The sequence below is a fragment of the Physeter macrocephalus genome, chromosome 19, assembly GCF_002837175.3.
Source record: "Physeter macrocephalus isolate SW-GA chromosome 19, ASM283717v5, whole genome shotgun sequence".
Lineage (NCBI taxonomy): Eukaryota > Metazoa > Chordata > Mammalia > Artiodactyla > Physeteridae > Physeter > Physeter macrocephalus.
In genome coordinates, this window is record NC_041232.1 from 32,738,304 (window position 1) to 32,753,092 (window position 14,789).

Genomic DNA, 14,789 nt, shown 5'->3' on the forward strand with positions numbered 1-14,789 from the left:
CTCCCCCGTCAGTGCTTCTCTCCTTCTTACTGGTCTGGCTGCCCAGCTGGGTGGCCTCCGCTGGGTGACCTTTCTGGCCTCTTCTTGTAACACGTCTTCTGAATTTTAAATTCCTTTTGGTTAAAGCAGTGCCTTCACGACACAATCACATAAGGCATCCCAGGTCGGTTGAAGTTCAGAGGTGTGAACTTGCTCCGTCACTGTACATCTGGTAGCTCACCAGGCGATCCGTCAGGTCTCTTCCATCGTTAAGATACCCGGAGTCACCGAATGTAATGTGTCAACAAAGGATAATAAGACGGCGTGGGGCGTCTAGCACCAGAATTGGCGACTAAGGCCACAGCTGAGGATAAAGGGCACTAAAGGATGGTCACTCTAAGTTCAGAGAACTGCCAGCTCTGGGGCCTGCCCCTTGCGGCAGTGTTTTCAGCTTGAGGGAATTTGGGCCTTCCCCACCACTACCCCTAACCCCCAACCACCACACACACACACACACACACACACACACACACACACACACACAACACAGGAGGAAAAGAGTAACTGTGAAAGCCACCCCTGCCTTCGTCCTGTCAAGGGTCAGGGATGGGACGACAGACTCCCTCACACAGTTTGGAGGGGCACCTACACATCCTCTCCTATGCAAAGATCAGGACTGCAACTTGCCTCTCACATGACTGTAGCCCCCACTATCGCCCTGACGCTGACCACCGGCAGGAGCGAGCTGCCGCCCTCCCACTGTCAGACACGGCAGGTGGATGAGTTTCCTGGGGTCCCGTGGACCCTGCAGAAAGTGCCAACCTGAGCAGGCTGACCTTCTCCCAGGACGAGTGGACCCAGAAGGAAAGTGGACGCCCATAGGGAAGCCACAGAGAGGAGATAGGGGTGAAGCAGGGGGGCCCCGTCCAAAGAGCTGCACAGGTGAGAGCTGTGCAGGTGAGAGGCCTAAGACTCTCCACAGGACCCCCGGCACTCCACAAGCGCCAGCAGCTGAGCCCCCAGCGTTGGGAGGAGGGTGGGAGGGAGGTGCCTGCCAGCAGAACTTGCCACCCGGATCCCCGCTCCACACTCCTGGAGCCCCTGGAGCCCAGACCAGGGAAAACAGGAAGGATTTTGAATCCAATGAAAACACAGTTTTAAAACAGTGTGTTCTAAATTTTGAAATTGTGTGGAAACTTAAGAAATCAGAGTGAGCTACCGCTGAGCTCGCCGCCACCCAGCAGCGGGAGGAGTGAGGGAGAGGGAGACCTTCCGTGTTCACAGCTCTAAGGCCGAGGCTCTCAGTAACATGGTTGGTTATGGGAATTATTTCAGCCATTATAATGACCAAACTAAATCAACTACATCATGATTTGATGGCTTAGGTGAAAAGCTCCTGTTTCTACAGGAAAAATAGAACTGAAACGAGAGCTCTATCAATTCAGTGATGCTGATGATCCTCCTAACTCAGAGGAATTCATCCGTCACCTGCTAAATGCGAGCTATTAGAACACAGAGGATCAGTAGAAAAGACTATTCAAAGTTTAGTTTTATAAAGTTAATATTCAACATATTAATATAATAAACTTAAAAATCTAGATTTTAAATCCTTGAAGTTTAGCTTTAAAACCTTGTTTTTCTCATTTAAAAACCTAGCCATTGAAAAAATTAATTTTGAGGGTGCTTTAATAGCATAACTAAGTTCCCTTTAACTTGTTAAACTGTATTTATAACATATTTGCTTTCCATTTTAAGTACTACTATTGTCTGACTTAACCAACAAAAACTTTCCAAGAAGTTAAATAACTTTAATTACCTATAAAACTAAGTATACAAAATTTTGAGTTCTCTTAAATGTTCTCAAATTGTACATAAACTTAGTAAGACTTCAACGTAAAAATCACAATCAATTAGACATTTTAGTTAGAATCATAAGCTATTACTAGAATTATCTAAAACATTACAAGTACATAAAAATCAAATATGCACAGACTCCATAATGCAAAAATACTAATTTTACCTAGATGTAGCCCCTAGAGCCTGAGACTGGAGATCTAACACCCATGCCAGAATGAGAGGCATGGATTCAGATTGTTCGCGATGGGGAGCTGCACACCAAGACCCCAGCACAGCACTGGGATGCGCAAAAGGTGGTTTAGACGAAAAAAACAAGGATAGTAAAAATATCACCGGCTGACATGGAGAAGCTCTACTGAAGCTTGCCATCTGCCTGGGAGTGGTTCTGGGGAGAAAAACAAAGTTAACGGGTTCCTCAAGCCAGTACTGCACACTCGTGGGGTCCACATTTACAACAAGCACCACATGGTATAGGTATCCCGAGCCAAGAGTTCCCATAAAAATGGCCAGTGTCTGGGCCCCAGAGAAGCAAATGTAAAACAACACTACAAGGAACTTCCGTGTCTGCCCACAAAGGATTGCTGTTATGGAAATTATCCTCCCACCATAAACAACCAGAAAACCAGGCACAATATCTGTGGAAAAAAACTGTTTGGGGCGTTGGCTAGTGAACATGCAGGACTGTGATGCCCCAGAGAAAGGGAAACAGTAACAAAAGACCTGTGATTTCTCCAACTTGGTGCCTGGACAGAGTGTTCAGGCTGCAGTCCAGCCAGGGGGACAGAGAGAGAGCCTGTCAGTCTCACTGAGTTGAGGAGATAGAGACTGAAGTTCAAGGAGGCTGAAGCGGCTGGGATTCATGGGAAAGGGCAATGGAGGGAAGAGTTGCACAGAGAGGAGCGCGGGCTGCAGCAGGCAGGTCTCTGGCTGAGCGCTGCTCTGTGAGTGCGGGAGAAGCCTGGGAGGTGGGGGGACAAGGAGTCCTGGGAGCTCACGCAGACTGGGAGCAGTTCTCCTCCCCACCAGCTGGAATGAAAATGTTCAATGTAATACATGGAACATTGGGTAGAGGCCTCAGAAGTTGCTCACCTTAGTAGTGGGGCTAAATTAACTCTAAACTGAAAGCTGCCCTGGACACACCCTCACAAAGCTTGAAAGCAAGCCTCCAGAAGATCAAATATCTATGGTCACCTAATAGTGTGTCAGGACAAAGTGCAACACACTTTAAATGAAGGCATCATCCAGCAGTGTGAAATTCATAACAGCTGGCATCCAATCAAAATCAGCAGGTGTGCAAAGAAGCAAGAAAATATGATTGATAACCAGGAGAAAAGTACATTAAAGATAAATAAGTTCTGTGGATGTAATGTACAGCATGTAACTATTATTACAATAGTTAATAATACTGTATTGCATATTTACAGTTTCCTAAGAGAGTAAATGGTAAAAGTTCTCATCACAAGAAAAAGAAATTTGTAACTATGTGAGGTGTTGTTAACTAAACTTATTGTGGTAATCATTTCACAATATATACATATGTCAAATCATCATGTTGTATACCTAAAACTAATACAATGTTATATGTCCATTATATCTCAATAAAACTGGGAAACACTTTATACACAATTTTATGGAAGTATCAAGAATAATTCATTATTAATTTAATATAATTTGAGCAGATAATGAAAATTCAAAATAATTTTTAGTCATTTTTAACACAATGCAATCCCAACAGCAAATGTAATCATAATTTCAATAAAAGATGCTTAAGTAGCTTTTGACATATGATGAGCTATGTGTATATAAGTTATTTGTTGGTAGCTTATAGGTATGTAACTTGAAATGGCATTGCTATAGTTTTATGATCATTAATCTAAGTTAGCAGAAGTCTACAATCTAATAAAATGATACATGAGGAAAAAAAGTATATTAATAAAAACAAAGCCAGAAATGACAGAGATGATTGAATTAGCAGACATGGACCTTAAAACATCTGTTATAACTATATTCTATATTTTCAAGAAGCCAGAGGAAATACTGAATATGTTAAGTAGAGACATGGAAGAATACCAAGGCATATCATAATGAATTTGCTGAAAAACATTGGTAAAGAGAAAATCTTAAAAGCAGCCAGAGGGAAGAAGACAAATTATGTACAGAGGAACAAAAGTGAGACTAACGCAAGACTTCTCATGAGAAGCTGTAGAAGCCAGAGGACCATGGAGTGAGATCTTTAAAGTGCCAAGTGAAAAGCAAACCCCAAACTCTCAATCTAGCATTCTCTACCGACTGAAAATATTATTAAAAAATTAAGGCAAGGACTTCCCTGGTGGCGCAGTGGTTAAGAATCCGCCTGCCAATGCAGCAGACACAGGTTCAAGCCCTGGTCCGGGAAGATCCCACGTGCCGTGGAGCAACGAAGCCCATGCACCACAGTGACTGAGCCTGTGCTCTGGAGCCCGCGAGCCACAACTACTGAGCCCACATGCTGCAACTACTGAAGCCCACGCACCTAGAGCCCGTGCTCTGCAACAAGAGAAGCCACCACAATGAGAAGCCCGCGCACCGCAGCAAAGAGTAGCCCCCACTGGACGCAACCAGAGAAAACCCACGCGCAGCAACGAAGACCCAAGATAGCCAAATATAAATAAATAAATTTATTTTTAAAAAAATTAAGGCAAAATAAAGACTTTACAGTATCCTTCAAACTAAAGTGGAGAGGTCCGCCACCAGCAGATCTGCACTGTAAGAAATGTTCAAGGAAGTTCTTCGGACAGAAGGCAAGTGGCATCAGATGGAAATTCAGATCAACAAAGAATGAAACGTAGCGGAAGTGGCAAACACGTGGGCAAATATGAAGTACATTTTTCTCATTTGTATTTTCTTCTTGCTCCTAATGCGCCTCTGCCAGAGGCACCCTGGCCCGTCCTGGTACCCAGCACCTGTACTCCCTCCACCCGGACCTTGGCCAGCCGTAGGGTTCCCAGGTCTCAGCATCAGTACCATCAGAGGCGCTGCTTAGGGATAGATGCAGTCCCGCCAGGATAATGTGCCAACCCTTCATCCCTCTAGTCTCAGGAAGTCCAACCTTACCCAGGGCTGGGCCACTCAGGAGGCTCCTGCAGTGTCTGCATGATAGCAGCGGCCGAGGAGATGAGGATGCACTGACCAGAGAGACATTTCGGAGGTAAATGGGCAGGGCTTGGGTGGAATTGCTCAGGAGGACTCACCTACCTACCCTCTGCCTTGAGTAGCTGGATGGATGGTGTGTCCTCTGAAAGGGGAGCAGCCCAGAGATAGAAGGAGCCGTGTGAGGCGGGGGGCGGGGGCTGCAGTACAGCAAAATTGTGAGTTTCCTAAAAGCTCGGGTAGGGTAAGAAATTACCGCTTTTAGAAGATATGAGGTACGAAAAGCCTTGACTGAAAGAGAAGGAAGCAGTATGAGATGAATGACCAGAAAGCAGCAGAGGATGATGTTTAAATGATTACTGGGCTTGCATTCTCAGAACAAATAAAAGAGAAAGAGTGAGTTAAAGTACTGGGAACTATGAATCCTTATACTGTACATTAAAACAAAACAAAAACTTTCCCATCTTTGTGGTGCATCAATATATCTACATCAGGAAAGCAAATCTTGTACAATAGAGGAATTACACTCCAGTTGAATCATAGAATCAGGAATTTTCTTTACTGTTTTGGCAATTACAGGAACTATGTAGCATTTGTGTAGCAAAGTAACATTGCATTGTTATTGCTCAAACAGTATGTTCTTGTTACTTCTAAGTATCCACCGCTATCAAGTGAAAAAGAAAAAGATTTATGGATTAATAGTACCACTGGCGCCGTCTCAAAGTGTTTATTATGTCCAACTCTGTGGCCCTGCTCTCTTACCCACAGCAAGACGTTTAGATAAAATACACAGATTTTATGGAAGATTACATGCTTGAAACACAATAACTATTATGTCATATCTTCAGATGTTTGCATTTTGACCTCTACCTCAGGGCTTTAGAGATGAAGTTACGTAAGAAAAGTCTTAGATGGTTTAATACGCTTCTGAAGAATCAACTGATATATGTCCATGAAAATCTCAAAAAATTTACATGAAAGTTTCCAAAATGACCTAGCTCATAGTTATTAAGATCTAAGTGATTTTTCACACTATTTCTTTACATAGTTTATTGTAGTCTAGTGGCAATAGACTACTACTATTGTCTTACTATTAGAGATAATAAGACAATACTTGTGACAAAGCTCATTCACGTTCTGGCGGCACCCAGAGACAGTACACACGCCCTGCTGTCCCCACTTAAGGGCAAATTTCTACATTCTGGAAAAGATATGGAGCAACACACAACCAAGTTGCATTTAAAACACTTTGGCAACAAAATACGCCCTGCTTTGAATAAATCATGAAAGTAGCTTTCCCCTAGGCTGGTCTCAAGTTTCTGTGGTTTCCCCCTTCCCTCTCCTCCCTATTTCAAAAAGGGCGGATGGCATAACCTATAGGAACAGGACTACAGCCTGAAGGGTCACTGGTGCCATGATATCACAGGAAAGCCTCCTATCCTGCCTGCCCTGACCTAGTTCTAAGCTGAGTGAGAAGGTGGCGCCACTGACGCCTCACCCCTGGGACTGGTCAGAGGGAAGAGCTTCCTTTCAGAGACCAGGAGCCCTGTCCCAGAATCACAGTGTTTTCTTATGCAGACTCTATTTTGATTGCTCCTGGGTTGACCTCAGTGATCCAAACACAGCTGGCCCATAGAAGCCTCCAGGCCAGCTGCAGCACATATACTAACCACCCCACTTCACTGCCCTCTGCTCTTCACAGCCTCATATTCCCACTGCAAAGCTCCAGCCAGGCCTCAGGACCCCCTCTGCTCTCAGACTGCTTCAGCACAGACCCCACCAGCTGGTGAGCTTCCCCTCCATCCAGTCCCCACTCCCCAGAACGTCACGGGAAAAGTGCCCCTTCCTCCATACCCCAAACCAGGACCACATTCCCAAGAGGATCTTTTTTTTTTTTTTGCGGTACGCGGGCCTCTCATTGCTGTGGCCTCTCCCGTTGCGAAGCACAGGCTCCGGACGCGCAGGCTCAGCGGCCATGGCTCACAGGCCCAGCTGCTCCGCGGCATGTAGGATCCTCCTGGACCGGGGCACGAACCCGCGTCCCCTGCATCGGCAGGCGGACCCCCAACCACAGCGCCACCAGGGAAGCCCCCAAGAGGATCTTTTTACTTCACTGAGAAGAAAACTGTGCAGAGAGAGGAGAGATCAACTCCTTGCTAGGGCAGAATCTTAGGAGGAAGTTTCAGCCGTGTTGACATAAAGATAAGAATGATAAAAATGAAAAAAAAAAAAAGTTTTCTTCTCGAAACTGGAAGCGAAGGCAATTACCTCTATCTTATACTAATAAAAATGCAAGACACCACCTTTTCTGCTCATTCACTCATCCAACAAGTATCGACTTAGCACAGGCCCCACCCCCCACCCCACGCCGAGCAGGCCAGGCTGCCCCTCAGCCTTTGAATCCCCTGCCTTCTCCCCAGGTTCATGTTGGTGTAAATGGAAAATCACAGGCAGCATTGGCCTCTGCACGGGCACTCCCAGAAGTCACAGAATTAAACTGGGGTGAGAACTGGGTTTTTTCCTGCCTCCCTGGATGGAGGGTGAGGTCAAGATGGGAGCTGTGTAGGTGGCTGGGAGGGGAGGGGAGAGAAGGCAGGAGAGGGAATTCTTATATGAGTTTCTATGCATAACTTCATATCTATAACGAATTAGACTATTTTGTGTACACGTTTTTTGTTGGACTTTTTCTCCATTTTACATCTCCTCAGGCTTTTAATATTACTTTTGTTTCTTATCTAGGCCACATTATGCTTGTTAACATTTCAAAAAAATTGCTGTGCTCTCCTAATGCTGTATTAAAGGAGGTCATTGCCTTAAAAATACAAGGCACCAAAGAAAGATAAAAGCTGTAAGTAAAAATATAACGATAAACCATTTAGCTTGAGTAATAGAAAAATGTTATTTGTGTTTTAAAACAGGCTCATGCTAAAATCACTCTATCCTATAAAATAGAGACACTCGGATGTCCCCAGTTCTGCTAGAATCTGAGTCAATGACATTTGAACCACTTTTATGAAGTGGAAGCAGATTGATCTCCGACAGAGCAGAGATGCAGAGGCAACTGGTTCCATTTCCACCCTAATAATACAGAACCAAAATAAAGGGGAAGGTTTACCTCCGCAAGGCTGAAGTAAGTGTTCAGGCCTCTGCTGATAGATAATTTAAAGCAAAATAAATCAAGACACTAGGCGAAGTTAAAAAAAAAACCAAAAAACAAAAACCAAAACATTACTTGATATGCTTATTACAGCGGTATAGTATAGTGATAGAGTTGTATATTATTATTATTGTATTATTTGTATGTTATATATTTATATTTAGAGATATAGTTGTATATTATTATTGTATTATATTTGTATATCATCAAGATACACCCATGATAAAAATTAGGGGACTTGAACTCTCAGAAAATTGCATAAAGACCTTAAAATAGTAAGACATTTGGAACGGTGCCTCATTTCTATGGTAGCCACAGCTACAGAAATGCAATGTGTTCCTTGTCAACAAAGGAAGTTTGTTACAAAGACATGATTCAAAAGAAGAGTCAAACTCTGGAAACTCCCTTTAAAATGAAATGGGGGAAAAAAGAGTGTTTACTTCTCTAAACTTTAAAGTGTTTTATGCAGAAATTAGACAAGTCACTGCAAAAGAAAAAAATCGAATCCAATTAACTTCTACTGTGGACCTCTTGCATGAGTCCTTGAGGATTTCACACCACAACTGCATGACCTTCTCTCTTGCTAAAGGTAGCTCTCAGCCTGTACAAAGGTACACCTTAATTTCATGCCTCTTCCACCCGGGCTTTCAAAGTGCCCACCTTGAGTAAGTGGCAAAAGTTGTGCTAAGCAGGTAAGGTCTTCAAATGAGTCAAATATTGATCAGAGGTTTTGGGAGAACTTCTCAATACTTGACTCCATATTATGACATAGAGGTCAGTCTGGCTGTTATTTTTATTACTCATTTATTCCTTCAACACGTATTTATTGAGCACAGACTGTGAAGATACAAAGATGAACCAGCAGGAGATTTGCCCTCAGGATGCTTACTTCTAACTGATGCAGTGACAGGAACGTGAAAAGCCGTAATACGAGCCACAAGTTCATGAGGTAAGTACAGACAACATGCTATTATTATCCGAGTTCAGAGGAGGAATGCAATACTTGCTGTAGCGTGAGGTGAGCATAGGGAGAAGGTGAGATACCGGATTCAGAAAAGGCTTTGTAGAAGTAGAAGCTTTTTATCTGAGCTTTGATGAGCAGGTGGGTTTAGCCATTTTGAGACTGATTAGAAATCGCTCAGCACTGTGAAGGCATCCCAGAAGGAGACAAGTCTGCACAGAAGTGAGCTGGAATACATGCTCCCAGAGAAAGAAGATGTCCAGCAGAGTTCATCCTGTCCTTATTACAAGCTGAATTGTGTCCCCTAAAATTTATTTGTTGAAGTCCGAAGCCCCAGTACCTCCGAATGTGACTGCCTTTGGAGACAGGGCCGTTAAAGAGGCCATTAAGTTAAAATAGGTCATTGGGGTGAGTCCTCATCCAATGTAACTGGTGCTGTGTTGTTTTTTTTTTTAACATTTTTATTTATTTTATTTATTTACGCTGCGCCAGGTCTTAGTTGAGGCATGTAGGATCTAGTTCCCCGACCAGGGATCAAACCCGGACCCCCTGCATTGGGAGTGCAGAGTCCTACCCGCTGGACCTCCAGGGAAGTCCCATAACTGGTGGTCTTTTCAGAAGAGATTAGGACACAGACAGGTACAGAGAGAAGACCGTGTAAAGACACAGGGAGGAGACAAGCCATCTACAAGCCGAGAAGAAAGGCCTCAGAAGAAACCAACCCTACTAATACCTTGATCTTGGATTTCCAGCCTCCAGAACTGTGAGGAAATAAATTTCTGTTGTTTAAGCCACCCAGTCTATGGTACTTTGTTGGCAGCCCCAACAAACTAATACAGTCCCCATAGAGACTTTAGATATCCCCTGGTTTGGACCTGTAAGCGGATAGGGTGGGGGGTTGGCACAGCAAAAGAACCAAATGTAACTTTGGACAAAAGAGAAGCCATTTTAGGCCTAAGCCATTTTGTGATCTAAGCCCGGCCACAATGCTTGCCCTTGAACATGTCTCAGTAATAATGCTCTCAAGGGGACAAAAGAACAAAGGCTGTCATAATAGCAAAGATAATAAATCAGTTGTAAGGACTCCCAGTTCTGAATGGTAAAGATTAGCCTGAAGCACTTTCTGAGCTGTTTTGCAGAATTTAAACCCCTTTCAAGGGCTCAAACCACCAGATCAACTGGAACCCAAGGGGTGATGTTGACTTTTTCTGACCTTCATGATTTCAATCAACTAAAGCTTGGACTCTGCCAACCTTTGCCCTAATTCTATGCTGAATTCTCCTTTGCTCAAGTCCTTCATGAATGTGCATGTACCCTTAGCTTAAAACGTCTCCAATTTTGCTGTTTGGGGAGACACTGCTTTCGGGAAGATCCCCAATGTTCTCCTTACTCGCTGCAGGTAATGAATCCTTCCTTCTCCCACTCTTTGGCTTGGTTGTGTCTTTTGGCTCCATACCCACGAAGAAGTGAACCCAGTTTTTGGGTAACAGACCGGGTTTGGTTTCCGGGCTCCCTACCTTGCTCCAGCTTACAACTCAGCCCAGCCATACCGGTGACTGGATCTCACCAGCGTGCCCTGGCCCATGAGGCATGCAGATGGTGGAAAGCAAAATACAACAAACAGGCAACAATAAAGATCTCTTGAAGACCTACTGTATTCGCCTTCTCAGGCTGCCATAACAAAACACCACTGACTGGGCGGCATAAATAGAGGATATTTATTTTCTCACAATTCTGGAGGCTGGAAGTCCCGGGTCAAGGTTGCAGCTGATTCAATTTCTTTTGAGAGCTTTCTTCCTGGCTTGCAGATGGCTGCCTGATCACCATGTGCTCACATGGCCCTTCTTTGGTGTGTGTGTGTACACACACACATACACACATACACACACACACACACACACAGAAAGAGAGACTAGCTTCCTCTTTTTATAAGGCCACCAATCCTATTGGATTAGGATCCCACCCTTATGATCCTTCATTACCTCCTAAAAGCTCTATCTCCAAATACAGTCACATTGGGGGATTAGGGCTTAAACTTGTGACTTTGGAGGGGAACACAAGTCAATCCATATTAGTCCCTGATGTTTGTGTTGTAGCTACCAATTAATAAGTACTTACAACATGTCAGAAACTGTTCCAAGCACTTTACACATTGAATCCTCCCAATAAGCATATAAGGAAAATACTATTATTAGACTTCTTTTCCAGATGAGCAAACTGAAGCACCAGGAGAAATTTCTGCCCAAGGCCACATAACTAGTAAGAGGTTAAGCTGGGTTTTGAATGTAGGTATTTAGACTCCAAAGTCCATGTTTTTAATTGTTAATTATACTCAGCTGCCTCTCAGGTTAAATGTGGATAGAGATATTTCCACTGTCTTCAAGGTAGGCTAGAAGCCTCACCATCCTCTCAACTTTGCAGGGGCACAGATAGGAGAGGGGTGGCACCTGGGCGTTCCAGCAGGCTGACCTGCTGCAGAAAGACACCCTCCCCATACCACCCCATAGACACACACACTCCAGACACATGGAAATGATGGATAAAATGTAACAAAAATGTTTTTAATACATTTAGAGCATGGGAGAAGAAAGAGAAATCTCTGGAATGTAAAATCCTTGAAGACAAAGACATTATTTTCTTCATTTCTGATTCTCTAGGGTTTAGAATGGTGCCTGGCACACTCGATAAATATCTGTTGAATGAAAAAAATATTTTAGGGGCTGGAAATGAACAGAAAACTCAAAGCCAAAGTAGTGTGCAAGAGCAAAACTGAATGGATAAAGGAGGTCCTGGAACCTGACACAAGCTTTAGGATTTGGGAGCCAGGGTTTTGATGTTCATACATCAGATGTTCATTGATCAAACCTGTGATGTTCACACATGTCAAAAGATGGAGCCACTAACCTCTGTAAGAAGGACTCCCTGTATAAGGCTGAGGGGTTGTCCCATCTGTAAAACAGAGACCAGAATACTCCAACTGGGCAACCAGTCTTGAGAAGCCACAGGAGGCTGACCTGCTCTCTCTGTAATTTGTCTACAAAACCCAAGGAAGGTGGACTCTCATGGAAAACAACACCCACCTCAGATGAGCTCACAGGTGAAAATTACAAACCACCCAGGAAATGAACCACCCCAGGGAAGAACCACAAAAGAGATAATTCCCATCCAAGAACTAGAGGCAATAGAAGAATCTGAAAGAATCTTTAAAAAAAATTGAGTTTGAAATGTTGAAAGAGGTAAAGGAAGAAATACAACGTATAAAGCAGGAACAGGATATTATGGGAAAAAGAACAAATGAATTTAGGAAAGAACAAATAGAAATCCTACACATGAAAAGTAGATTACCTATTGTAACTATTAAAAAAAAAAAACTCAGTTAACTAAAAAGAGAATTAATGAAGTGGAAGAAATACTTCAGAATTCAGGCTAGAGCTGTAAGGAAGAAAACCATAAAAATCATTTAAGAGACCTAGAGACTAAAATGAGAAATACCAAATACATTGAACTAGAGTTCCAGAGAAGAGAGTAAGAAGAACACAAAATAACATTATTGAAAAAGGATGGAAATTTTTTCCATAACTAGAGATATGTGATGAAGCTCCCTGTATCATGAGCAAAATAAGTAAAAAATAAATCCACACCTAGACCCCTGAGAATAAAATGCAGAATATCAAAGACAAAGGGAAAATATTAGAACTACATGTGTGAATAAAACCAGGCTATTGAGAAAATGGCAGTAGGTGTAGAGCGCGGGTAAGTGGCCAGTCTATGCTTTGTTCTTGCCCATTCTTCACGAATTTTTATTTCAGTGGGCGAAGAGGACCCTGCTTTGACAGGGGAATCAGAGCTCTGCCTTGTCAACAGTGGGAGGTGGATAGATTAGGAGGAAGACAGTTCAATTGCCATTTTATTACAGTCTCAGAAACTATCTCAAATATAGTGTTTAAAAGGACTGACTCTGAAGTGATGCCAGTATATTATTTGTAATTCAATTCACATTTCTCTCAACTTTAGCCTGTTCAGTTTTGGATAGATGCCCAAGCATGTTCTTTATCAAAGGTATATTAAAGAATGAATCAATCAGTGAACAAGTTTTACTGAGCAGCATCACTTGTTTATTCCAAAAAAAAAAATTATTGATTATCTACTAAGAGTAAGATACTTAGTTAGAAATTTTAGAGTTAAGAATTATGAAAAAAAGAAAAGAAAAAAAATGAGCCATGAAGACATACAACAGGACAATGAATAATGGGTTTGAACTGGTTTAGATATGATGATCCAGGCAGAGGGTTCAGCAAGTGCAAAGGCCCTGGGGCAGGTTGGCACTTACCATGTTTGAATAACAGAAAGTATGCTAGTGTTCCTGGAACACAGTGATTGAGGAGAAGGGTAGTATAAGGTCAGCAAGGGAAGCAGGAATCAGGCCATATAGAGTGGGGTTAGGAGTTTGGACTTTATTCTTAATCCAATCAGCACAGTTGTGCAACTTGTGCAATATTCAGTTGCACAAGTGTAGTTATGATGGAGCAGCTTCGCCCAGTGAGTAAACGGAGATAGAATGGAGACGGAGGTGTGGGGGTTCACAGGAAGTGATCAAGTTGGACCATGGAGCCCAAGCCTGGGCAAGAAGGGTGAGAAGAACATTTGGAAAATGGTGTTCAATGGACAGCAGGTCCCAGTGAGATAGAACCATTTGGAATTGAAGCATTTTAGTAAGTAGGCCAGAGGACAACACATTATTCAGAGAGTGAAATCCTTAAATCTGGGATTTCAAAGACTGTTTTTTTTCCCCCTAACCTCCCCTTGTGAGTAGACAGAATAGATAACAATCTGTGAAATGAGATTCCAGAATTAAGAAAGTTTTGTTGTCCTCACCTTGCCCAGAATGTATCCCCTCACTTGCTCAGAGTTGTCTAAAATCACGCAAGTAGAGAGCCATTACTCCATCATCAAGGGCCTTCCTATTAAAATGTAAACCCTATGGGAAAGATGATTTATTCCAAGCCAGGCAGGGACACCTCATCCTCATCTCTCTCCGTAAATGTGTAGTGAGCACCTCTCAGTCAAGGGCCCTGTGCGGCCAACCCACCAGTGCACAGCATGGGACAAGACCAGCACTGCTCCCAACTTTATGCAACTGAGGTCCTCGCAAACGTCATCCTCAGGTGAGAATTAATTTTTCAGATTATTTCCAGAGAACAGGTTTTTATGTGGGAAAGAGCAGACATATTGAGCACCCAAAACAGAAGGTTTGGTCCTTCAGAGTTTGCCTGGGCCTGGCATTGTTTCCCTAAAGTTACAGCATAACTGAAAGTTTTGTAAAAAAGGAATAAAAAGCAGAAATACAGATTGAAAATCTTTCAAATGCATATAACCTTAGACACAGAAATTCAACAATTTGTCAAAAGGAAATAGAGATGATGTACTAAGATGTTTGAGTTAAGAATGTGCATCACAATATTATTTATAATACCAAAACGTGAAAAAGCACTGTTAATACTAAAAATTGGAGATCAGTTAAGAAAACTATAGTAATCCACTGAGGGAACACTTTGTGGCAATATTGATTGATATATTGCCTAATTGGAAAAGCAAATGCATCTTCCTTTTTTATCTTCTTTTTTAAAATTTAAAATCATGCAAACAAATTGCAGAGGAAAAAAGATAAAAGACATATATCAAACTTAATGGATTTTGGGTGAGTCT

General features: G+C 42.7%; 1 protein-coding gene across 7 annotated transcripts in view; it reads left to right on the plus strand.

Moving 5' to 3' along the window:
- The first annotated feature begins 12,396 nt into the window (after window positions 1-12,396).
- Window positions 12,397-14,789, plus strand: part of LPIN2 (lipin 2) — a 114,174-nt gene continuing 111,781 nt past the window's right edge. For 2 of the 7 annotated variants that reach the window (XR_003677186.2, XM_028480182.2), the window contains exon 1: window positions 12,398-14,248. The gene's annotated coding sequence lies outside the window, so the exon portion shown is untranslated. Of the gene's footprint in view, window positions 14,249-14,789 lie in introns of all 7 variants that reach the window. The other 5 variants (XM_028480187.2, XM_028480189.2, XR_003677185.2 and 2 more) reach the window with 4 other exon arrangements.